The following is a 25311-nucleotide window of genomic DNA, read 5'->3' as shown; positions in this document are numbered from 1 at the left end:
GCTATTCGGCCAATGGCTTCCTTGTTGTGAAGAATATCCCCTATTGGAAAACCAGTCACTACTATGACTTTGTGGTCATCAAAGTAGTGACGCAGCTTGCGGGCAGTTAGAAGTACTGCGTATAATAGCTTCTGAACTTGAGGATACTTTTTCTTTGAAGGGCCTAGAACTTCACTGATGAAGTAAACAGGATGTTGTACTGGATAGGCATGTCCTTCTTCTACTCGCTCGACTACCAACGCGGTGCTCACCACGTGAGTCGTGCAAGAGATATACAGTAGCAAATCTTCAGCTGGCTGAGTTGACGTAGCTCGCCGGGGTGGCTTTAGTACTGGTGGTGTTGTCAAGAATTTTTTCAGTGCATCTAGAGCTTCTTGTGCTTCTGAAGTCCATTGAAACTTATCCACCTTCTTGAGTAGCTTGTAAAATGGCAAACCTTTTTCCCCCAGCCTGGATATAAATCTGCTCAGAGCTGCCATACACCCAGTAAGTCGCTGAACCTTCTTTTGTGATCGAGGAGCTTCTATCTTCATGATAGCTTCAATCTTATCCGGATTAGCCTCAATTCCTCGGTGGCTGACGATAAACCCGAGCAACTTTCCTGCTGGTACCCCAAAAACACATTTTTCGGGATTAAGCTTCCATCTATATCGTCTCAGGCTGTTGAAAACCAGCTGTAAGTCTTCGATGAAGTTTTCCGAATTCTCCGTTTTGATTACCACATCATCTACGTAGGCCTCCACACGCTTGCCCCAATGATCGGCTAAGCATGTTTAAATGGCTCTCTGATAAGTCGCTCCAGCGTTTTTGAGGCCGAACAACATGGAGGTATAACAGAAAGCACCAAATGGAGTGATGAACGCCGTTTTTTCCTCGTCTTCCTTCGCCAAACTAATCTGATGATATCCGCAATAGCAATCTAAGAAAGACAGCACAGAACATCCAGCGGTGGAGTCCACCACCTGATCTATCCTTGGGAGCCCGAAGGGATCCTTCGGACAGTGTTTGTTGAGATCAGTATAGTCGACACACATGCGCCAATCCACTTTATTCTTTTTGAGTACAAGAACAGGGTTGGCTAACCACTCGGGGTGTAATACTTCTCTAATAAATCCAGCCGCGACCAAGCGAGCTAACTCGGCGCGAATGTCCTCTCTTTTGTCGGGCGTGAAACGACGTAGCTTTTGCCGAATCGGCCTCGCCTGGGGATAGACCTTCAGTTTGTGCTCGGCCAGTTCTCTTGGGACTCCCGGCATATCCGCAGGTTGCCACACGAATACGTCTCGGTTATCTTGCAGAAACTGGACGAGCGCGCTTTCCTATTTGTCGTCCAAGCTGGAGCTGATGATGGCAGTCTTGCGCTCATCAGCGAACCCCAGGTTGATCCTCTTGGTTTCTTCAGTCAGCCGCATAGAGGTCGCGGCCTGAGCTTCGTTTGCCGGTACTGTGAGGTCCTCTTCAGGCTTAGAATTCGCCAGTGTCGAAGAAACCGCCGACGGCTTGGTGGTGAGGGCTGCTTGGATGGCCACTCGGAAACACTCTGCGGCGCCTTGGAAGTCGGCGCGCACAATTATGATTCCTTGCGGCCCTGGCATCTTTAGTATCATATATGTGTAATGAGGGATGGCCATGAATTTGGCCAGTCCCGGCCTCCCGATGATGGCGTTGTACCCGCAGTCGAAGTTCGCCACTTCGAACCTTAGGAACTCGGTTCTGTAGTTCTCCGGAGTTCCGAAGGTGACTGGCATGTAGATGTGGCCCAGCGGGTATTCCCCTTCCGTCGGCACGATGCCGAAGAAAGGAGTGTCCGACTCGTGGAGCTCTTTGAGGTGAACTCCCAAGCCTTGGAGTGTCCGGGGGAAGGTGATGTTGATGCTGCTCCCCCGTCCACTAGCACCTTCTTTACCCGGCTCTCTCGGATCACCGGGTCGACGAGGAGCGGGTATTTGCCTGGATGGTCGAAGTTGAGCCACTGATCCTCCCGAGTGAAAGTGATCGGGTGTTCTGACCACCGGTATGGGGCGGGGGGACCGGTGGTCGCCACCAGTATCTGGCGGTCGTTGAGCTTTTGTTGTCTTTTGTTCTCCTGTGACCCATGTCCGCCGAAGATGATGTTGACCTCCCTGTCGACGCGTGGGAACGCTCCTCCTCTTCCCTCCTCCTGCTGATGGGGTCGTCGTGGTTCATCTGGTCCTCCCCTCGGCGGAGGAGGAGGTAGAGGTTGGAAGGGTCGGCCGTGTCCGACGGAATGCTTGAAGTCCCGGCAGTTACGAAGAGTGTGGCGCATGTCCTTGTGGTACGAGCACTGGACGTCGATGATGTCGTCCAGCGTGCGTTCGCCTCCATGAGGTCCTCCTCGGGCGCGAGAGGCAGGTGGTCCGGCGGCGTGTACTTCTTCGCGAGGCCTCTTCTCCCATCGTTTGTCGGGTGGCTGGTTCGCGTCGCGTCGTGGTGCTGCCGGTGCGGGCTTTGTTCCTCCGATGAGGTCCTGGGCCCGCTCGTCGGCGGTGATGTAGAGGTTGGCTTCCCGGAACAGCTCCTCGGAGGTAGTCGGTGCCTTCTGTAGTATGGCTCAGACGAAAGCCGAGTCATTGGATCCTCTGTAGAAGTCCTCGATCACGACCGCCTCCGTGACCTTGGGGATACGATTTCTCATGGTCTGGAACCTTTTGAGGTACGACCAAAGAGTCTCGTCCCCCCGGCGCTTGATGGATTTGAGGTCCCATGGTTGCGCCGGCTTGTCGGAGAGGGACTGGAAGTTGGCGGTGAAACGTCGACTGAAGTCGCCCCAGTCGTCGATGCAGTGTCGGGGTAGATGTCGCAGCCATTGCAGCGTGTCTTGCCCAAGGACAATGGGTAAGTACGCGGTCATCACATCTTCGGACGCCCCGGCAGCTCGAGCCGCGGTGGTGTAGACGGCTAGCCAACCCCCTGGATCCTGCTTAGGTTCATATTTGTCGACATTGGATACCTTGAAGTTGGGAGGCCACTGGATGGCCCTAAGGCGCGGAGTAAGAGCAGATACTCCGCACGTGTCCTCCTGTCATCGGGGATGATGTCTGTCCTGGGGAGGGGAGTTGTGGTTGTGGTTCCTCGACCGTCCCCGGGTGGTACCGCCAGTTGAGGCTGTTGCCGACTCAGTTCTGGTGGCCTGGCTCTGAGCCGGGATGCCATGATCCCTGTCGTACTCCTCCCGGCGGCGAATCTCGTTCTCATGCCGCCGTTCGCGCGAAGCATTGATGGAGCTTCGCGCGTCTCGGCGACTGTTGATGGCGTGTCGTAGATCGTTTGGCGGGTGAGCAAGCGGTAGAAGATGGTTGGCCGCCTGGGTGAACAGTCGTCGGTAGCCCTCAGCGTTGGGAGTCCGAGGAAGTCCATCAGCTATCCGAGCTAGTACCCCCCCGACTTCGCTCGGCGTGTTCATAGCTCGGGCGAAGTCGGGATTCAGGTTGCGCCCAAAGAATGAGTTCTCCCGGCGTTGCCTTGCATCTTGCTCGGCTTGTTCCTGAGCCCGGCGGCGATCACGTCGTCGAGAATTCCTTCGTTCTCTGAAGACGCGCTCTTCCGGAGTTTCTCCTATCTCCGAGACCTCGTCTCGCGAGACAGGTTGCTCCGGATCCCGTTCTCCAGCCGCGTGATGTCGTCGAACGTTCCTGTGCCGGTTCCTCCGTCGGTGGGATTCTCGTTGAGGCGGTTCTTCTCCGGGTGCAGTCGGCTCGTCGTCGGAGACGGTAGGTGACTCCACCCTCCCGATGAAGAGGACGTCGGGGTAGAATGGTGCTGCTGTCGTGGCGATTTTCTTTCCGTTCTCCTTTGAGGGCGGAGGAACGGAAAGAACAACTTGCTTCCCCTTGGTCTCTTTCTTCCTCGCGATCTGTGTCCATTCTTTTGTCGGGGAAGTAGACAGTGGAGTTCTCCGGGTCAGCGGGCCCTCGACCCCTGACTTTCCGGAGACGATCTTTTTCCGGAGAGCTAAAGGTTGCGCTTCTCCGACATTTTCGGAGTTTGTTGAAGGAGACTTCTTTTCCGGCGGATCCGCAATGCGGTGTAGAGTTCCCTCTTCATCTGCTATGGACGAGATTGTTCCAAAGCAGAATACGGATCCGGGGCGGAGGGTGATCTTGCTGTGGAAGGTGACGACCATTGAGCTAGCTTGGATCGTCGACACACCCCCTACCTGGCGCGCCAGCTGTCGGTGTTTTGGGTCCGACCGCACACCCGGGGTTGCCCCTCAAGGTGTTTTTAGGAGTAGGACGGTGTCAACAACTATAGCAAAATGGTTCGTGCCGATTGCACGAGGGACAGTGGACAAGGTTTACAGGTTCGAGCCGCTCAGAGATGCGTAACACCCTACGTCCTGGTGAGTATGCTTGGTGGACAAGGTTACAAGAGAGCTCTCTGAGTGCAGAGAGTTAACGTAGGTGGCTAAGTAATAGGGTCGATCGTTCTGAAGGGGTGCTCCCTAGGCCTTATATACTCGACCGTGGGGCAATACATGTGGATATGATAACAACGAGTAGCTAAAAGATAGTGAACTTCTTGAGTTTATCTCCGTGTAACCCTGCCGACTTATCCTCACATGGCTCCGTTGCATGGGGGCTCCAGCGCGGGAAAGTCGGATCTCTGCTGTGGTCACTCGCTCGACGTTGTGGGTCGTCCGGGTTTACATCAATCCGGCCTCATGTCGATCTGCTCTGCTGGTTGTCTCTCCCCAGGCCCACGAAAGAATGACCTTATGATTTATCGGGCCCTTGGGCCTTTCGTGAGGTCTTTTACTCTTTAGTGGACCCGGGGGATATCTATCCCCCACAATCTTGGAGTAGTAACGTGATGTGACTGCGGGGTGTAATCATATCGCCCAAGCAGTTGACCTTAGTCCAAATGGTGTCATGTTATGCGAAGCGGCATCTGTTGCCTGACTCATTTTTAGGTGGTTTGAATTGCTTATTGAATACTTGCGACTGTTCAACGAGCGTGGTAGGAAGTGGACGGTCACCCCTGCCCTCTATAAATAGCCTTCTTGCACTGTTGTTCTCTTCACTCGGTCTTAGATCATCTGTTACTTTCTTCTTCTTTCATCCTCTTCTCCATTCGACCATGGGCAAAGGCAAGAGAGGTCGCGGCTCGTCCCACCATGCTGGCGACAAGCGGAAGCGCGATCCAAGTCCTCCGTCGAAGGACTTCGGCGACTCTGAGTACTCGGAGGAGGAGGTTTCTGAAAGGGAAATAGGGTTTAACCTTTTTCCTATAAATGATTTTGGTGGTTGAATGCCCAACACAAATAATTGGACTAACTAGTTTGCTCTAGATTATATATTCTATAGGTGCCAAAGGTTCAACACAAACCAATAAAAAGATCAAAGTTAGGGTTCAAAAGAAAGGAGCAAAAGAAACCGAAGAGAACCATGGTCTGGCGCACCGGACTGTCCGGTGTGCCACCGGACAGTGTCCGGTGCACCAGGGGCGAGCGACTTCAACTCTTCACCTTCGGGTTTCTGAGGCCGAGCTCCGCCATAATTCATCGGACTGTCCGGTGTGCCACCAGACTGTCCGGTGTGCCAGCGGAGCAATGGCTAGCGAGCGCAACGGTCGTCTGACAACGCACAGTGCGCGGACAGTTCGCGCAGAGTTAGAGCAGCCACCAGAAGGCGCACCGAACAGTGAACAGTGCTTGTCCAGTGCGGCACTGGACTGTCCGGTGCCCCAAGAAGTCAAAGCTCCAACGATCGAAACCGTCAGAACCCTAACGGTTGGGTGACGTGGCTGGCGCACCGGACTGTTCGGTGGCGCACCGGACTATTCGGTGGCGCACCGGACTGTTCGGTGCGCCCATCGACAGCAGCCTTCCCCAACAGTTGAATTGGTGGTTGGGGCTATAAATACCCCCCAACCACCTCCACTCCAACCATCCAAGCATTCACTACTTCTCATTCAATACAAGAGCAATAGACACTACTCCAAAGACACAATTCAAGAGATCAATCCACTCAAAGTATCAAAATCCACTCTAGCGCATTTAGACTCTTGAGAGGATCATTTGTGTTTCCTTGTGCTCTTGTTTGCTTGGTTGGCTTTCTTCTTTCTCATTCTTGTTCTCTAAGTGACTTGTAATCATAGCAAGAGACACCAAGTGTGTGGTGGTCCTTGTGGGGTCTAAGTGACATGTTTGATTAAGGAGAAAGCTCACTCGATCTAAGTGACCGTTTGAGAGAGGGAAAGGGTTGAAAGAGACCCAGTCTTTGTGACCACCTCAACGGGGACTAGGTTCTTTGGAACTGAACTTCGGTAAAACAAATCACCATGTTCACCCGCTTTATTTCTTGGTTGATTTGTTTTCCCCCTCTCTCTCGGACTCAGATTTTATTCTAACGCTAACCCCAGCTTGTAGTGTGCTTAAAGTTTGTAAATTTAAATTTCCGCCTATCCAGCCCCTCTAGGCGACTTTCAATTGGTATCAAAGCCTGGTACTTCATTAGAGTCTAACCACTCGAAGTGATGTCGGGAGATCACGCCAAGAGGGAGATCGTGACCGGTGGCGACAAGTCCGCAAGCTCGGGAAGAACTCATTCGAGGGAGTCCAGCCACAAGAACAAGGAGGAATCCTCTTCCTCCATCAAGTCACAACGGAGAGGTGACAAGAAGAAGAAGATGAAGAAAGTGGTCTACTACGAGACTGACTCTTCGTCACCCTCTACCTCCGGCTCCAAATCAGCGTCGGTCACTTCTAAGCGCCATGAGCGCAAGAAGTATAGTAAGATGCCCCTCCGCTATCCTCGCATTTCCAAACGCACTCCATTACTTTCCGTTCCCTAGGCAAACCACCATTTTTTGATGGTGAGGATTATTGTATGTGGAGTGACAAAATGAGGCATCACCTAACTTCACTCCACAAAAGCATATGGGATATTGTTGAGTATGGAGCGTAGGTACCGAAGGTAGGGGACACGGACTACGATTCAGACGAGGCTGACCAAATTCGACACTTTAACTCCCAAGCCACAACTATACTCCTCGCCTCTTTGTGTCGAGAGGAGTATAATAAGGTGCAAGGATTAAAGACGGCCAAAGAAATTTGGGACGTCCTCAAGACCATGCACAAAGGGGATGAGGTGACCAAAATCACCAAGCGGGAAACGATCGAGGGGGAGCTCGGTCGATTCATCCTCAACCAAGGAGAGGAGCCACAAGCCATGTACAATCGGCTCAAGACCTTGGTGAATCAAGTGCGCAACCTCGAGACCACAAAATGGGATGCCCATGAAATGGTCAAGATTATTCTAAGATCACTCGTTTTTCGTAATCCTACACAAGTTCAATTAATTCGTGGTGATCCTAGATATAAGCTAATGTCTCCCGAGGAGGTTATAGGAAAGTTTGTGAGCTTTGAATTAATGATCAAAGGCTCCAAACATATCGTCAACTTGGAGCAAGGCGGCACCTCCACACCTGATGTGCAACCCGTCACATTAAAGGCGGCGGAGGAATCTACGCCAAGTAGAATCCCCATCGACGCCTCCAAGCTCGACAACGAGGAGATGACGCTCATCATCAAGAGCTTCCGCCAAATCCTCAAGCAAAGGAGGGGGAAGGACTACAAACCCCGCTCCAAATGGGTGTGCTACAAATGTGGTAAGCCCGGTCATTTTATCACTAAATGCCCTATGTCTAGTGATAGTGACAGGGACAACAACAAGAAGGGGAGGAAGAAGGAGAAGAAGAGACACTACAAAAAGAAAGGTGGCGATGCCCATGTGTGTCGGGAATGGGACTCCGACATGAGCTCCATCGACTCCTCCTCCGATGAGGACGCCGCCAACATCACCGACAACAAGGGTCTCCTCTTCCCCAACATCGGCCACAAGTGCCTCATGGCAAAGGATGGCAAAAGGAAGAAGGTAAAATCTAGAGCCTCTACTAAATATACAACATCTAGTGATGAGGGTAGCTCTAGTGAAGATGAGGATAATTTGCTTACCCTTTTTGCCAACCTTAACATACAACAAAAAGAAAAACTAAATGAATTGATAGGTGCTATTCATGAGAAGGATGAACTCTTGGATATCCAAGAGGAACTCCTTATTAAGGAAAATAAAAAACATGTTAAGGTGAAAAATGCTTATGCTCAGGAGATAGAGAAATGTGAAAACTTGACTAAAGAACTTAGAATTTGCCATGACACTATATCCAACCTTAGAACTGAGAATGTTAGTTTAATTGCTAAGGTTGAAAAATCAAATGTTTGTCATGATTCAATTGGCAATCTTAGAAATGAAAATGCTTGTTTAATTGCTAAGATTGATAAATTGAATGAATCAATTGCTAGCCTTAAAACTGAGAATGATAAGTTAATTTCTAAGGCTAAAGATTTGAATGTTTGCAATATTTCTATTTCCAATCTTAGAAATGAGAATGCCATGTTACATGCTAAGATTGATGAATTAAATGCTTGCAAACCCTCTACATCTAGTGTTGATCATGTTACTATTTGTACTAGAATTAGAGATATTAATGTTGATGCTATCCATGATCACCTTGCTTTAATTAAACAACAAAACGATCACATAGCTCAACTAATTGCTAAAATTAATGAGCATGAAATTGAAAATAAAAAATTTAAATTTGCTAGAAGCATGCTCTATAGTGGGAGACGCCCTGGCATTAAGGATGACATTGGTTTCCTACAGGGAAGCAATGTCAAGCTTAATGCACCTAAGAAATTGTCTAACTTTGTAAAGGGCAAGGCTCCCATGGGTCAGGATAACGAGGGTTACATTTTATATCCTGCTGGTTATCCTGAGCATAATATTAGGAGAATTAATGCTAGGAAACCTCATAATGTTTCACATCATGCTTTTATTTATAAAAGTGAGGCTTCTAGCTCTAGGCAATCAACCCATGTTAAATTGCCTAAAAAGAAAACTCCTACTACATCAAATGAGCCTAATGTTTCATTTAAGACTTTTGATGCTTCATATGTACTTACTAACAAATCAGGCAAAGTAGTTGCCAAATATGTTGGGGGCAAACACAAGGGTTCAAAGACTTGTGTTTGGGTACCCAAGGTGCTTGTTTCTAACGTGGAAGGACCCAAGACTGTTTGGGTACCTAAGAACAAGGCCTATAACTGTTTTGCAGGTTTATGCATCTGGGGGCTCAAGTTGGATTATTGAAAGCAGGTGCACAAACCACATGACAGGGGAGAAAAATATGTTCTCCTCCTACGAGAAAAAGGATGATCCCCAAAGAGCTATCTCATTCGAGAATGGAAATCAAGGTTTGGTCAAAGGACTTGGTAAAATTGCTATATCACCTGACCATTCTATTTCCAATGTTTTTCTTGTAGATTCTTTAGATTAAACTTGTTTTCAGTTTCTCAATTATGCAAAATGGGCTACAACTGTCTTTTTACAGATGTAGGTGTTACTGTCTTTAGAAGAAGCGATGATTCAGTAGCATTTAAGGGAGTATTAGAGGGTCAACTATACTTAGTTGATTTTAATAGAGCTGAACTCAATACTTGCTTAATTGTTGAGACTAATATGGGTTGGCTCTAGCATTGCCGACTGGCCCATGTTGGGATGAAGAATCATCACAAACTTCTAAAGGGAGAGCACATTTTGGGACTAACAAATGTTCATTTTGAGAAAGACAAGGTTTGTAGCTCATGTCAAGCAGGGAAGCAAGTTGGTACCCATCATCCACACAAAAACATCATGACAACGGACATGCCACTAGAGTTACTCCACATGGATCTATTCGGCCCGATAGCTTACATAAGCATCGGAGAGAGTAAGTACTGTCTAGTAATTGTGGATGATTATTCTCGCTTCACTTGGGTATTCTTTTTGCAGGAAAAATCTCAAACCCAAGAGACTTTAAAGGGATTCTTAAGACGGGCTCAAAATGAGTTCGGATTGAGGATCAAGAAAATAAGAAGCGATAATGGGACGGAGTTCAAGAACTCTCAAATTGAAGGCTTTCTTGAGGAGGAGGGCATCAAGCATGAGTTCTCTTCTCCCTACACACCTCAGCAAAATGGTGTAGTGGAGAGGAAGAATAGAACTCTACTAGACATGGCGAGAACCATGCTTGATGAGTACAAGACTCCGGACCGGTTCTGGGCTGAGGCGATTAACACCGCATGCTACTCCATCAACCGGCTCTACCTTCACCGAATCCTCAAGAAGACATCTTATGAACTCCTCACCGGTAAAAAGCCCAATGTTTCATATTTTAGAGTCTTTGGTAGCAAATGTTTTATTCTTATTAAAAGAGGTAGAAAATCTAAATTTGCTCCTAAGGCTGTAGAAGGCTTTTTACTAGGATATGATTCAAACACAAGGGCATATAGAGTCTTCAACAAATCCACTGGATTAGTTGAGGTTTCTTGTGACATTGTGTTTGATGAGACTAATGGCTCCCAAGTGGAGCAAGTTGATCTTGATGAGCTAGATGATGAAGAGGCTCTGTGCGTCGCACTAAGGAACATGTCCATTGGGGATGTGAGTCCAAAGGAATCCGAAGAGCCTCCACAAGCACAAGATCAACCATCATCTTCCATGCAAGCATCTCCACCAACCCAAGATGAGGATCAAGCTCAAGATGATGAAAATGAAGATCAATAGGATGAGCCACCTCAAGAGGAGGATAATGATCAAGGGGGAGATGACAATGATCAAGATAAGGAAGATGATCAAGAAGTACAGGGTCAAAGACCGCCACACCCAAGAGTCCACCAAGCGATTCAAAGAGATCACCCCGTGAACTCTATCCTCGGTGATATTCATAAGGGGGTAACAACTCGATCTCGAGTCGCTCATTTTTGTGAACATTACTCTTTTGTGTCCTCTATTGAGCCATACAGGGTGGAGAATGCACTAAGAGACTCGGATTGGGTGTTGCCAATGCAAGAGGAGCTCAACAACTTCACGAGGAATGAGGTATGGCATTTAGTTCCACGTCCTAACCAAAATGTTGTAGGAACCAAGTGGGTATTCTGCAACAAGCTAGATGAGCATGGTGTGGTGACAAGGAACAAAGCCCAACTTGTGGCCAAGGGATATTCACAAGTCGAAGGTTTGGATTTCGGTGAAACCTATGCACCCGTAGCTAGGCTTGAGTCAATTCGTATATTACTTGCCTATGCTACTTACCATGGCTTTAAGCTTTACCAAATGGATGTGAAAAGTGCCTTCCTCAATGGACCAATCAAGGAAGAGGTCTATGTTGAGCAACCTCCTAGCTTTGAAGATAGTTAGTATCCTAACCATGTCTATAAACTCTCAAAGGCGCTTTATGGGCTCAAGCAAGCCCCAAGAGCATGGTATGAATGCCTAAGAGATTTCCTTATCACTAATGGCTTCAAAGTTGGAAAAGTCGATCCTACTCTATTTACTAAAACCATTGCAAAATATTTGATTGTATGCCAAATTTATGTTGATAATATCATATTTGGGTCTACTAACAAATCTACTTGTGAAGAGTTTAGTAGGATCATGATTCAAAAATTTGAGATGTCTATGATGGGGGAGTTGAAGTATTTTCTAGGATTTCAAGTCAAGCAACTCCAAGAGGGCACCTTCACCAGCCAAACCAAGTATATTCAAGACATACTCAACAAGTTTGGAATGAAAGATGCCAAACCCATCAAGACACCCATTGGAACTAATGGGCATCTCGACCTCGACACGGGAGGTAAATCCGTAGATCAAAAGGTATACCGGTCGATGATAGGATCTTTACTCTATTTATGTGCATCTCGACCGGATATAATGCTTTACGTATGCATGTGTGCATGGTTCCAAGCCGATCCTAAGGAAGTTCACCTTAGGGCCGTGAAAAGAATCATGAGATATTTAGTTTATACACCTAAGTTTGGTCTTTGATACCCCAAGGGATCCACCTTTGATTTAATAGGATATTCAGATGCCGATTGGGCAGGGTGTAAAATTGATAGGAACAGCACATCAGGGACTTGTCAGTTTCTGGAAAGATCCCTGGTGTCTTGGGCTTCAAAGAAACAAAACTTAGTAGCTCTTTCTACCGCCGAAGCCGAGTACATTGCCGCAGGCCATTGCTGTGTGCAATTACTTTGGATGAGGCAAACCCTCAGGGACTATGGCTACAAATTGAGCAAAGTCCCTCTTCTATGTGATAATGAGAGTGCAATCCGCATGGCGGATAATCCCGTTGAACACAACCGCACTAAGCACATAGATATTCGGTATCACTTTTTGAGGGATCACCAACAAAGGGGGATATCGAGATAGCTTATGTTAGCACCAAAGAACAATTAGCCGATATCTTTACCAAACCATTAGATGAGAAAACCTTTACCAACCTTAGGAATGAGCTAAACATACTTGATTCTCGGATTTTTGATTGAAACATTGCACACATAGCTCATTTATATGCCTTTGATCATATCTCTTTTATGTCTACGACTAATGTGTTTTCAAGTGTATTTCTATGCTAAGTCATAGATTGAAAGGGAAATGGAGTCTTCGGCGAAGACAAGGCTTCCACTCAACTCTATCGGTATTATTCATCCTTCGTCGTCACTTCGTATCACTCTCTACTTTGGTATAATCTTCACTCATATTTACTTGTACCATTGAGGGGAATAGAAGGGCTCTCAAAAGACTCTGTTTTTGGCGATTAATGCCAAAGGGGAGAAATATTAAGCCCAAAGCAAAAGAACCGCACCACCAAACTTCAAAAATTATTTTCGAAATGATGATTTATGTTTGTCTTTTCAATTGGTATCTTATGATGAAATATTTTAGTTGATATATTTCAAAATTGATATGTTTTCAATTGGTTAGTATTTTTCAAATTGGTATCTAAATATATTTGATCTTCTTTCAATTAGTATTTACAAAACTTGGTAAAACCCTCTTGAACACTAAGAGGAGAATTTCATCCAGGGGGAGTTTTGTTTAAGTCAAAGGAAAAGCATTTGAAACAGGGGGAGAAAATTACAAGTCTTGAAAATGCTTCTCGCAAAACTTATTCGTATACCTTTGACTATTTACAAAAAGACTTTGAAAATATTTTCCAAAAGAAACTGCAAAAACAAAACATGTGGTGCAAGCGTGGTCCAAAATGTTAAATAAAAGAAAGCAACCATGCATATCTAGTAAAACTATAAATTGGTTTAACTCCAAGCAACCTTAGCACTTAACTTATGCAAACTAGTTCAATTCTGCACTTATATATTTGCTTTGGTTTGTGTTGGCATCAATCACCAAAAAGGGGGAGATTGAAAGGGAAATAGGGTTTAACCTTTTTCCTATAAATGATTTTGGTGGTTGAATGCCCAACACAAATAATTGGACTAACTAGTTTGCTCTAGATTATATATTCTACAGGTGCCAAAGGTTCAACACAAACTAATAAAAGATCAAAGTTAGGGTTCAAAAGAAAGGAGCAAAAGAAACCGAAGAGAACCCTGGTCTGGCGCACCAGACAGTGTCCGATGCACCAGGGGCAAGCGACTTCAACTCTTCACCTTCGGGTTTCTGAGGCCTCGCTCCGCTATAATTCACCGGACTGTCCGGTGTGCCAGCGGAGCAACGACTAGCCAACGCAACGGTGGGCTCCAACGATCGTCTGACAACGCACAGTGCGCAGACAGTTCGCGCAGAGTCAGAGCAGCCGCTAGAAGGCGCACCGAACAGTGAACAGTGCATGTCCGGTGCCCCAAAAAGTCAAAGCTCCAACGGTCGAAACTGTCAGAACCCTAACGGTTGGGTGATGTGGCTGGCGCACCGGACTGTCCGGTGCGCCCATCAACAACAGCCTTCCCCAACGGTTGAATTGGTGGTTGGGGCTATAAATACCCCCAACCACCTCCACTCCAACCATCCAAGCATTCACTACTTCTCATTCAATACAAGAGCAATAGACACTACTCCAAAGACACAATTCAAGAGATCAATCCGCTCAAAGTCTCAAAATCCACTCTAGCGCATTTAGACTCTTGAGAGGATCATTTGTGTTTCCTTGTGCTCTTGTTTGCTTGGTTGGCTTTCTTCTTTCTCATTATTGTTCTCTAAGTGACTTGTAATAAAAGCAAGAGACACCAAGTGTGTGGTGGTCCTTGTGGGGTTTAAGTGACCCATTTGATTAAGGAGAAAGCTCACTCGGTCTAAGTGACCGTTTGAGAGAGGGAAAGGGTTGAAAGAGACCCGGTCTCTGTGACCACCTCAATAGGGACTAGGTTCTTTGGAACCGAACCTCGGTAAAACAAATCACCATGTTCATCTGCTTTATTTCTTGGTTGATTTGTTTCCCCCCTCTCTCTCGGACTCGGATTTTATTCTAACGCTAACCCCGGCTTGTAGTGTGCTTAAAGTTTGTTAATTCCAGTTTCTGCCTATCCACGCCCTCTTGGCGACTTTCAGTTTCCTCCGAGTCCGAAGGGTCGCTGGCCCTCGCCTCTCCCCCGACATCGTCTAATGACTCGGACGACTCCTAGGGGATAGCTGCGGAGGTGTGGACGTACATCCGCTCCGTCGAGCGTGCCGGGCTCGAGGGGTCGGATGAGTCAGAGGTCTCCTTTGATGAGGAGGATTCCTTCGGCTCGTCCAAGGAGCGGAGCGGCGATGACAGCGACGATGAGGGCGATGGCGGAGGTGGCGACAGCATCGACGGTGGCGGCGGAGGAGGCGACGATGACGACGGCAATGGCGGTGAAGGCGACAACGGTGGCAACGACGGCAGTGGCAGCGGCGGTGGCAAGGTTAGTGGCAAGGCACCACTGGTTTAAATAGTAGTATAGATAGTTAATAGTAATGGTAGTATTAGTAGAATAATGTAGTAGTAGTTAGTAGTATAGCGTAGTGTAAGTAGTAATGTAATGTGAAGTAGTAGAAGATAGGGGAAAAAAGGCCGGCAAATAATGAGTCAGTCTTTGAGTTTGTGTAATCTCCCCCCTCAATATTAATGAAAGGTTTCAGATGTTTCCAGTGAAAGTTCTGTTTTGCTGCTTTTTCTGTTCACACGATTGTATGATGTTGCTGGCATTTTAAAGGTAACCGTCGAGCGATGTATGATGTTGCTGGCATTTTAAAGGTAACCGCCGAGTGATGGCTGACATTTCTGACGCTTTAGAGGTAGCCGCCGAGTCATATCTGATGCCGCCGGTGTTTTGGAGGTAACTGTCGAGCGATGGCTGACACTGCTGGCGCTTTAGAGATAACCGCCGAGTCATATCTGACGCTTGGAACTTAGCTTTCCCGAGTAATGACTTGACACTTTTTAGAAATAGTGCCCGACCCGGGAAACCCCATTTATACTCGCGCCGATGTGCAGTTTTGATTTCCGAGCCCTAACTTCACATTTCCGCCTCGAACCACTCCTCTGTTTCCCTGAGATCTCGCCCCTATTCGTTCCGCCGGCAAGATTGCGATGGCGCCGAAACGGAAGAGGCAAAACTCCGTCGCGGCAGTCATCCTGCCCATCGACCCCAACAGCCAATTGCCATTCGCGGGTAACCACATGTCCGTTATCTCAGAATCTGATCTCCTTCATCTTGTCGACGTTGGGGTTTTGCTTCCGAAAGAGCTCTGCTCTTGGCGAATTTGCCGCGGGGTCACCGTTCCGATAGAGGATACCCATGAATCTATCGTTTACGTTCCTTTCCTTATTCGTGGTCTTGCTCTTCTCGTCTCTCTTTTTCCGCGGCCTCCTTGATTTCTCCGAATTGAACTTGACTCATTTGAACCCTAATTCCATCTTGCAAATTTCCATTTTTATACATCTGTGTGAGGCCTTTCTCGGGATTCTTCCCTATTTTGGTCTCTGGAAATACCTCTATCACTGTCGGCCCAGGATGGCTGGGGGACAGCACCAACTTGTTGGCGGCGCTAGCCTAGAGCTTCGTCGCGGGAGGAAATCAGAGTACCTCGAAATTCCCCTTAAGGACAACATCAAAGGGTGGCGTCTTGAGTGGTTCATTATAGAGAATCACTGCAAGTCACTCCCCCTCGGTTAAGGAGACAACTAGATGTACGCACACCAACCTGGATAGAATCTCCAACTCCTTCAGAGATAACAGAGGCTAAGGTACTGCTTGCCGAGATCTGCCTGCTCAAGGATAGAGGTCCGACTGCTGAAGCTGTGGTTGCTGATTTCATTTTCAAGAACATTCAACCCTTGAAGGACAGGGCGTACCCTGCTTATTTGTACAGTGGCGTTAACGATTCTACCTGGGTTATGAATAGGAGAATCCCCACTGAAGATCTGATGAGCTGACTGGATATGATCCTGAGGGATAGAGTTTCAAATGCTAGTGCTCCTATGGCCTATTCTGCTTGGAACCTACCTCCAATCAGGCCATTTTCTAAGTTGTGTCCGACCCTCCTGCTAGCGATGGTAGTGAGAGCACCTAGAGGGGGGTGAATAGGTGATCCTGTAAAATCAAATACTAAATAGCCACAAACTTGATTATTAAAGCGTTAGTGTGACCAAGTAGCTATGAAGCGAGTTCTTGTGGACAAAACAATCACAGAAAAGCAACACAAGAGACACGCGATTTTTATCCCATGGTTCGGCCAAGTAACAATTGCCTACTTCCACGTTGTGGTGTCCCAATGGACGAGGGTTGCACTCAACCCCCTTTCAAGTGATCCAATGATCAACTTGAATACCATGGTCTTTTATCTTTTGAGTATCCTTCCCGTTTGTGAGGAATCTCCACAAGTTGGAGCCTCTCGCCCTTACAATACTGATCACAAAGAAAGCACAAGAGTAAGGATGGGAGAGCAATGTAATATCCCAGGTGTTACTCAGGGTGTCCACCCAGGGCTACACCATTTAACCTACTATCCCATGTGGGTTATTTTGAGTAAAGTACATCAAACTTAGAATTCAAGGTCCTAAGCAAGTGCAACCTATCATGGATATCATACCCTAACTTATCATGCATATCTAAAGGAGAGAATTGCCCAAAACCCTAAAGCTAACCCCTTTGGATAATGGGAACCCTAGATGTAAGTAGGATCAAAAGGTCATGTAAACCTTATGATCATGGCTTGGGCCAAATATAAAAGTTGTAGTACACTAAATAACTTACAAATAATAGTAAGGAAGTAACCCCAAAAAGATTTCAGAAAAGCCCCAAAAGGTTCACCAAAGGTTTGAGCACAAGAGAAAATTCAGAAATTGCCTAACTCCAAAAACTAACCATTGGACAAAGATCCCACATGTTCACCCTCATCCAAAATTCAAAACACTTCGACCCAATTGACAAAGTGGCGCCAAATTAACCCTAGAATGCCCTGGAAAAAGTTGACACATACCCTTAGACGTTTGACACGACTTGGCACCATTTTTGTCTCGGTTTGGACATGTCTGACACAGCCGACTTCCCACCCCCATATCTCTCTAACCCGACCACATCTACCCTTGGAACTCACATGAACTAGGTAGCTCTAGGTGCAGGGAAGAGATCTACCACAGGCTCTAGGGCAAGATTCGTACGTTTTGGCCGCTCATTAGAGGGAAGAACACGGGCAGAAGCAAAGAGCCACGTGTTCGACGCGCTCTGAGCTCGCCAGAGCACGCCCGCGCGCGCCCCCGCGTGCCCCACGTCGCGCCAAAGGTCAGCCGATGCCATGGCCCACGCCCGCGCCTATAAAGCACCCAGGGAGCTTGACCGTACCCCTCCGCACGCGCTCAACCTCGCCGGAGCTCAAACTCACCGGTGTTTGCCCGTGCATGGCGTGTCTGCGGCCACCCGAGCCCCTACCACCGTAGACCGGCCAGCCAAGCCTTTCCCAACCCCGTCTAGCCCTCGGAGAGGACTGAGCACCCCTTGGTGAAGCTCCCCGAGCGAGGTATCGAAGTTTGCTTCGCTGGAGAGGCCAGTCCACGGTCGCCGGACTCCATCCGACCGCCGGCAAGCGTAGACCGGGTAAGCCACTGCGCCATTTTTCGATTCAATGCACAAATAGCCTCTACATCACCCCGTGAAGCTCACCGTGCCATTGGATTGAACTAGATCGCCGTGATTTGGCTGGCACACCCGCCGCCGACGAGGACACTCGCCTGCGCGCGTGGACCGAGCGATTCCGGCCACCCCCGCCGTCAGGCTGTACACCGTTGTAACCGCCAGAGCCTCCCCGAGCCAACCCTGCCCCTCGCCGGACCTCTCTCGCCGTCGGTAAGCCGCGCCACCCTTTTCTTTCTCGCGGGTACAGTTTAAACCTGGGGAGGGACCGCAGGGGAGAAGAAAGGAAAGTCAGGGGGTTTTGCGCAATGTCAGTGACTCAGATGAATAGTAGCGCGGGGGTATAACTGAGAGAGTTAGTTTAGAAATACCCCAGGGACTTCGGTGCAAAGTGGTTTTCCAGAAACATTTTATTAAATCTGATTTAAAATTTGAACAGAACTTGAATAATTCATAACTTCTGTTTTATTCATCCAAATTTAGTCAAACCAATTTTGTCAAATCTTAAATAATATAAACTACTTAGGAAAAATATAAAACCCCTATGTACTACAGAAAACTTTGGGGTTCTGATTTAATTATTGTTTTGGCCAAAAGCTAAATAATAGAAAGAAAAATAGTTGCACTATTTGACCAAGGTTAAGAAAATTTGGAGAAGTTTATGTCCACCTACTGACCTGTTTAAAAATGCTAAACCTCTCTGTCCACCCCATTAAGTTAGTTTTTGCCATTTATTTTACAATATGCTTAAGATTAAGAAAAAAAGAAAAGGTGATTTAAATAATGAACCAGGGGGTACTCTTATTTTTGTTAGAATACTTATTCAATGTAGTTCACTAGAAAAATCTATTATACCCTGGTTTAGTATAAAATAAGTAGGATGCCTTTTATTTTAAGAAAACAAGGAAAATTTAGAAAAACCCTAAAAAATAACCCCAAGGTGAAAACACCCCAACCCTTGGGATAGTTAATGTTTTGTTATTAAAAACTTAGGAAAAATATGAAATTTGCTGTTTGACATTTTTCAAATAACAATGTAGTAGAAAGTGCCTTTTTGGCATTAAACTTTGGAAAATCACAACTAAATGATCATTCCTTAGCTTTCTGTGATTTTTGGCACAGAAGCTTATTATTACTGTTAGATGCCAACAAAAATAACCTTTAGGACAGAACCCACCCCTAATTAAGAGTTGTAGTGCAAAGTGGCCCATTTACACAACTTTTGTTATTTTTGTCTAGGGCATAGCCTTTTTAAATTGAACCTCAAAGTCCTAGAACAGGCTATAATGACCAAAGGCAACCCACTGTAATTTTTACAGAATTTTTGGAAAAAAAAGGTTAAACCACTGTTGTAGTTCAAACCTACACTAGAAACCATAAATAGAAAATAAAGAAAGGAAAAATGAATAATAGAAATCAGTGTCATCCTAAAACCCTTTGTAAATTGTCCACTAAATTATAATAAGGAAATACCAATCCACTATGCTTATCCTTAACAAAACCTAAACCTAGAATGATAAGCATAAACCACTAAAGCCACGTGTGACCAAGAAACCCTAAGTGGCTAACTAACTTAGTTTTTCTTCCTTTAGCACAATGTTGTTAAATCCTGCATAATCATGACATACAAATTCATTGCATTTCGATAGATTGTAATCTCGCTGACGGGGAGTACGTCCTCGTGCCAGAGCAAGGAGCTGCTCAGGAGGTAGCCCCGGATCCAGCACTAGAGCCTGCACTAGAGGATCTGCCTACCACAGCTTTGGAAGGCAAGCCCCGGTTTATGCATAACCTGTTATTTATGCTATTTTACTATACTTAATGATTGTAGGATTGAATGTGCACTTAGGTGTAGGAGTTGTTTGAAACCCTAGTTGCATGATCTCAGGAATCCTATTGAGATGGATACTAGTATGCTAGGTCGAGTAGCGGCTTTCTTAAATTAGGATCTCGGTAGAAGACGAGTGATTTTTCTAGCACTCGCGCGAGATCAGGAGTTGGTTGTACCCACTTTCATATCATCATGATACTAGTCTGTGGACAACAATCCATGGGGATTGGTTGTCTACGAGATGGGAAATTGGAATAAGGATTAACGTGCGGATACCTGTGTCAAGCGTTTGAACGTACTAAACACATACCGAGAAATATGGTAAATCGGTAAGCCTAGTACCTGAGTGAACCTGCCCGCAGACTTTGCCCCTCATGCGACCTGAGACGTGGTCTCCCATTCCGGTTATGGTGGGTACAAGTGCGGTCACTGCACAACGGCAGTCGGGGTCAGTGAGGCATTGTACGCCAAGGCGGTGAGCCCTGATCTGTTGCCAGGGAATCGATGAGGACGGTTGATGTGTGTGGGGACGGAGTGCCTCGCCACGTCGTGTGTTTAGGTTTACCTTGCAAGGATAAAAACTCGATTCGAATCGTCTGCTTCTCGCATCTAATGAGACTGCTTGATCCATTGTACTGCATTGAGTAACAAGTGGAAATATGATGAGTTGATACAAGATGTTGATTGCTAAAAAATGTTTGCTACCATGTATGAGTAGATAGTACACATTTAGCCTTAAGAGAGTCACACTTAAATTGGCAAAGTTAAAACTTGACTTAGAAACTCAGCTAGTGCTTTTGGCAACCAAACCATACAGCCAAACAGCTGCATGTCTAGAGGTAGAGGAGTAGACTCCTCACACCGGGTAAGTCTAGCTGAGTATTAGTATACTCAGCCTTGCTTGTGGCATAATGTTTTTACAGGTTCTTTGGAGGACATGGTTGCTGGAGTGACTTGGCCGTCCATCTTGCCACCGGGTTGGACTATCGAGTGGGACCCTACCTCGGTTGAGGAGGAGCATGAGGAGTGATGGGACAGGCTTCCCCATCCCTCCATTTATTTATCGTTAGTTTTATTCCACTACACTCGAACAATGATGGCTACTTTTGCAAAACTCTGATGGTGATGTAATAATTTAATACTCCTTAATGCATGGTTTTATGCTTTATTGTATTTGCTCTGTGACTCACCATCGAGTGAGATTGTGGTACTTGATCCTGTCTGTGGCCTTGTCGGACTAGATCCGAGGGATTGACGGGTTATTCCCATTTAAGTGTGGTCTAGCCTCTAAGGTGGGACTTAGGCACTTAAGTCGGAATAATTCGGGCAGTTCCGCCACAACTGGTATCGGAGCTTGTACCACCACAGAGGAATCAATAAAATATAAATACCATCCTTTTCCGAAGTAAAACTTGATAGAAACAATGTGGATAGATCGTAGGACGATCAGGATAGACCTAGGACGTGAAGCCTTAGGATGATAGAAGGGTAGTTAGGTGGCTAAGTGATTAAGCCCTACCGGCTACTATAAGGGATGGGAGTTCTTCCCTATTCCCTTTATATTGATGTGAGGACGTTCAGGACGAGCATGCATGCATTCTTAAATAAACAAATGGATAATTGAGTAAAGACTTAAATACAAAATGATGACCAACTGAGTACCCCAGTACCTTTTTTTATAATTAGAGAGAGGCTGAGTCGTATTTTTCCTTGTTCTTTTTATAATTCTTTTTCTTTTACTTACGCTTAACCGTACACAGATGACTTCCCACGGATCCTCAGGCGACGGGAATGCACTGTCCCACACTAACGGGCTTGCACGAGAGGGCTTTCCCCGTATTTTTTGGGAGGTACTTCAGGGGGCCGGATACATGACACCTCCTCAGTACGCGGTGCAGCAATTCGAGAAGCACCGAGTGCCCCGCTGTAGGGTGAGGATGACCTTGGAGCCTCATCCCCTGCAGCCAGGCTGGCATTCACTGGACTCTGAGTCATTTGGATACCGGGCTGAGGACACGATCGAGGCGATTGCTCTGCACGGGTTGACCACTTTCTGCGGATTCCATCCCTTGGAGCTGTCTACCCACCCCATTGGCTTGTTCCCCGCAGAAAGGGAGGACGACCCAATGTGGAAGGATCGGGTGGAGCACGCCAAGGACATCTGGGCTATCTACCCAGGTCAGACTGCTCACTTGACCGTGCGATGCATGAATGCCCTATACCGTCTGCAAGTGATGCGTGGTGAGGCAATGTCCCATCTGATGGCATTATTGGAGGCAACAAAGATCACCTTGGACAACAGGGAGGAGCTTGTGGTTGATTTGTCCACTGAGATGGTGGAAAAGGACCTGCAGGTGGAGCAGCTATCCAATGAGATCTAAGAGCTGGAGGAATTAGTGGGGACCAGGGAGAACACCATCGAGGTTCTCGAGGATCAGCTTATAAACACTCAGCAGCAGCTTGCTGAGGCTAATGAGCACCTGGATATGCATCACCAGGAGATCCAGGATATGGAGGCCAACGAGGACGTCGACATTGAGGGAGGAGAGGAGCCTGCCTCCAGTTTGGACACTGCTGGCTGAGGGAGACCACCTTCCCCCGAGTCGAGTGTTGCCTCATTCGCTCACTAAGTATCAGGGATAGAGTTAGAAGTCGGTGATGGTAGGACTCCTCGTAGCTAGCTTAGCTTTTGCACCCTTGGGGTACTAGGCTAGATAGAGTTGAGTCTTTTGGCCGTTGATGTAATCATGATAAACTCTTTTGGAAGCATGGTTGATGGATGGTGTTAGTTTTAAATTGGGAAGAAAAGTTTACGACTTTTGAATGTCTTCTATGTTTATGTTGGAATCTATCAATTCGCCTTTTAACTCTTTCGCCGCGATTAAACCTTAAACTTGAAGATGTGTTATTGAGAGTGCATGTGATTTTTCAGATGGCTGGGAGAGCGCGTCGTGGCCAGAATGAGCGCGTTCCTCCACCGCCGCCACCGCCTCCCACTCTGCAGGAGCTAATGGCTCAGCAGAATGAGATCTTGAGGCAGCTAGCTCAGCGTCAGCCACCACCTCAGCACTATGGTGGTGGAGATCATCAGCGTCACCCCACGGCAGCTACCTACCAGGAGTTCCTCAGTACCCAGCCTCCATTATTCACCAGGGCAGAGGACCCACTTGATGCAGATGTATGGTTGAGAGTAGTGGAATCCAAATTCCCGCTACTCCATGGAGTTTGCTTAGAGGTCACAAAAGTCAGGTTCGCCACCCAGTAGCTTCACGGACCCGCAAGGACTTTGTGGGACCATTTTCTTGCTATGCAGCCAGATGACCGAGAGGTGGAATGTAGAGAGTTCAAGGCAGCTTTCAGGGGGCACCATATACCAGCCGGAATTATGGACCGAAAGCTCAACGAGTTTCTGGCACTCACTCAGGGCAACAGGACAGTGTTGCAGTATGCTCAGGCTTTTAATGACCTGTGCCAGTATGCTGGTTATCATGCAGACACAGACGAGAAGAAGAGAGACAGGTTCTGGAGGGGGCTCAACACTAAGCTCCGTGACCGTCTCAACACCGTCAGGGCCAACAGCTATAATGAGTTGGTCAACATGGCCATCTCCCAGGAGGACTGTATCACAGCTCGTCAGGCAGAAAAGAAGAGGAAGACCCCTGTGGCAGGACCTTCAGCTCAGCCACAGCGTTTCAGGATTGTGTCTGACACCCAGAGCAGGGGACCTCAGCAACAGCAAGGGCGTTGGGTGATCCGACCACAACAGCAGCAGCAGCAGGCACCCAACCGTAACCAGTACCCAGCTCAGAGGAACAATCAACAGCAGCAGCAGTATCGTCAGGCAAATGACAACAGGTGTTTCACTTGCGGCAACACCGGACATTATGCCAAGAATTGCCCAAGAAACCAGCAGAGGCAGGGGCAGAATGTTAATCAGAACCAAGGCAAGACGCAGAAGGTGCAAGTGAGGCAAGGCAGGCTAAACTTCACCACCATGGCTGATATTCCAGAGGGAGCACCCATCTTGACTGGTATCTTTACAGTTTTGAATTATCCTGCTATTGTTCTTTTTGATTCTGGTGCATCACACAGTTTTATCAGTACCAAATTTAGTGCCAAGTGTCAGTTACCTTTCCTTCACACCAACGGGGGTATTACAATTTCAACACCAGGAGGCAGGATTGCCACCTATCAGATCAATAGACACGTACCAATTAAGCTGGGTAGTTTCATTTCTAAAACCACTCTCTTGATAATGGGATTGGATAGTGTGGATATCATCCTAGGGACTGATTGGTTATCGCGACACCACACGGTGATTGATGTCGCAGCCAGAGCCATAGAAATCCACTCCCCTTTGGATGGTGAGATCACCTTATATCTACCCGACCAGGGTTGTACCCGTTCCTGTGCCTTCGTTATGATAGAATCCCCTGTGGAAAAGGTCCCTGTGGTCTGTGACTACCCAGATGTTTTTCCAGATGAATTGCCAGGGATGCCACCTGACCGAGACATCGAGTTCGCAATCGAATTGCAACCCGGGACTGCTCCTATTTCTAAAAGACCCTATAGGATGCCTCCCGCAGAATTAGCAGAACTGAAAAAGCAATTGCAAGAGTTATTGGACAAGGGGTTCATTTGCCCAAGTACTTCACCATGGGGATGTCCTGCCTTATTTGTGAAGAAAAAGGATGAGAGTTTGAGATGTGTGTTGATTATCGTCCTATCAATGCGGTGACTATCAAGAACAAATACCCACTGCCCCGCATTGATGTCTTGTTTGATCAATTGGTGGGAGCCAAGGTGTTCTCCAAGATAGATCTTCGCTCGGGCTACCACCAGATCAAGATCCGAACCAGTAATATTCCCAAGACGGCCTTCTCAACCAGATATGGGCTTTATGAGTTTTTGGTGATGTCCTTTGGGCTAACCAATGCCCCGGCTTATTTTATGTACCTAATGAACTCAGTATGGTCGTTTTCATTGATGATATTCTGGTCTATTCCAAGAATGAAGCCGAGCACACCAAACATTTGCATATTGTACTTCAGAGACTGCGTGACCATCAGTTGTATGCTAAATTGTCTAAATGTGAATTCTGGCTGAAGGAGATTAAATTCTTGGGTCACACAATTTCTCAGGATGGGATATCAGTTGATCCTGAGAAGGTACAAGAGGTAATGGATTGGAAACCCCCGACTACAGTGAGGCAGATTCGGAGTTTTCTGGGATTGGCAGGGTATTATCGACGATTTATTTCGGATTTCTCCAGAATTGCCAAACCAATGACTGAACTGTTAAAGAAGGGAGTCAAGTATGATTGGAGCCAAAAGTGCGAAGATGCTTTTCATACACTAAGGCAGCATTTGACAACAGCTCCAGTGCTGGCACAACCTGACAACACCAAGCCCTTTGAAGTTTATTGTGATGCTTCCGGTACAGGATTGGGATCTGTCTTAATGCAAGATAACAGAGTAATTGCTTATGCCTCCCGAGCACTCAGACCCCATGAGCAGAACTACCCTAC

This window comes from Zea mays, chromosome 5, assembly GCF_902167145.1.
Source record: "Zea mays cultivar B73 chromosome 5, Zm-B73-REFERENCE-NAM-5.0, whole genome shotgun sequence".
NCBI classification, from domain to species: Eukaryota; Viridiplantae; Streptophyta; class Magnoliopsida; order Poales; family Poaceae; genus Zea; species Zea mays.
The sequence above is the reverse complement of the archived record's forward strand: the minus strand, read 5'-3'. Positions refer to the sequence as shown.